Raw genomic sequence first — 1858 nt, 5'->3', positions numbered from 1 at the left:
AGCAGAATTCCAGACGCAGGAGGGGTCCAGTGGTCATCTCACCCCTCTTGGTGCCTGGCCTTGTCCTGCTAGTGTCAGAGGAGAGGCAGGACTGAGTGGCTTTGCGACCCTAAGCAGAAAACGCGGTTGGGGTTAATGGGGGTGCTCCAGTTGTTCCTGGAGCAATGCCTTTGGCCCTCAGCTGGTCCCTCTAAAGGGAGAAGGACCGGGGTTGCTCATGCTCAGTCTGACAAGATGCCTTGCTCCTGGCTGTCTCCCAGGATCTCTTTTATAGCAGCTTCATGGGGAAGAGTCTCCCAGCTCCACGCAGACTCCTGGAACTGGCATGTCAGAGCCTGCTGAGGGATGAAGCCTTGTCCATTGCTGCTCTGGAGTGGCTTCCTATGGAGCTCTTCCCACCTCTGTTCATGGCAGCCTTCACTGGGAAGCATAGCAGAGTCCTGAACTCCATGGTGCAGGCTTGGTCCTTTCCCTGCCTCCCTCTGGGGGCACTGATGAACCAGAGGCAGCCTTACCAGGATATCTTGCAGGCTGTGCTTGAGGGACTCGATGCCCTGCTTGCCCAGGACACTCGACCCAGGTACGGGGGACTCAGTAGCCTGGTAGCACCCTGTGGATCTGAGCAGTTACAGCTGGGATCTGGGAGTGTGCAGGGCCAAAGGGAGAGCTGAGGCAGGCCGTGGAGCCACTTCTGAGGTCATTCTGGGAACAGGCTTCGGATATATATGGCTGATGAAAATGCCGAGGGTGAGCGAAGGGATATGAGCCCACTCCTTCCTGGTGGCACCTAAAGGTACCAGGAATGGGGACCATGAAGGATCCCAGTAGCACCAGGAGCAGCTGATTCCTGGGGCATGGAGTCAAAGTCCAGTCAGGTGTCTGGCCCAGCTGCCCAGATTCGTAGACTCATGGCCTTATTCCTTGTTATCTAATGCACCCCAACATATCTCCTATTTTCTCCACAGGAGATGGAAACTGCAGGTGCTTAATTTACAGTAGAGAGTTCATCAGGAGTTCTGGATTGTGTGGGCCGGAATCAGAGCCCATGTGTGCTCACTGATGGAGTCTGAGGCCCCACAGCCCATGAGGAAGAGGGGGAAAGTGCACAGCTTAATGGCCAGGCCAATCCAATCTTGGCCCCCGTGGAGGTGTTAGTAGACCTTTGCCTCAAGAAAGGTGTCCTTGATGAGTCCCTCAGCTACCTGATTAAGAAAGTCAGTGAGAGGAGAGGTTTGCTGCACCTTTGCTGTAAGAAGCTGCAGGTTTTTGTCGAAGCAAAACACTAATATCCTGGATATGGTGCAGTTGGATTCTGTCCAGGGTTTGGAGGTAAACTGTACCTGAAGCTGTCCACTCCTAGGAAGTTCGCTCCTTACCTGGGCCAGATGGGCAATCTGCACCGGTTCCTGCTCTCCCATATCTTCACGTCTTCTCACACCAACTTGGAGCAGGAGGAGCAGCCTGGTCACCTCTCATTTCCTCAGCCTGCCCCACCTCCAGGGGCTCAATTTGGATGATGTCTCCGTCCTCAGAGGCCGCCTGGACGAGATCCTCGGGTGAGGGGTGGCGGGCTTTCCCTGCCAACCAGAGCGAGTCCCTTTCCATTTCAGTGCACAGTGACGGGCTCTCCTGTGTGCCAACCCTCAGCAGTGCTAGAGTGCCTGAGCCACCAGATGGGTCACACGGTCAGTGTCTTCTTTTTCACCACTCTGTCACCTTGCATGTAGTGACATAACCCCCCAGACAAAGGTAGGACGTATGCACTAGGACAGAAGCTAGTAAAGAGACTCCTTCCAGCTAGCAATTGTCGTAATGGAGGCTTTGGGCCAGGGGATTGTAGCTTTGGGCATCCTTGTAA

General features: G+C 54.7%; 1 pseudogene; it reads left to right on the top strand.

Moving 5' to 3' along the window:
- Positions 1-281: 281 nt before the first annotated feature.
- LOC102756487 lies at positions 282-1556 on the top strand (annotated as a pseudogene).
- The last annotated feature ends 302 nt before the right edge of the window (positions 1557-1858 follow it).

The sequence above is a fragment of the Myotis davidii genome, unplaced genomic scaffold, assembly GCF_000327345.1.
Source record: "Myotis davidii unplaced genomic scaffold, ASM32734v1 scaffold3160, whole genome shotgun sequence".
NCBI lineage: Eukaryota > Metazoa > Chordata > Mammalia > Chiroptera > Vespertilionidae > Myotis > Myotis davidii.
This window is presented reverse-complemented; position numbering and strand designations above follow the sequence as displayed.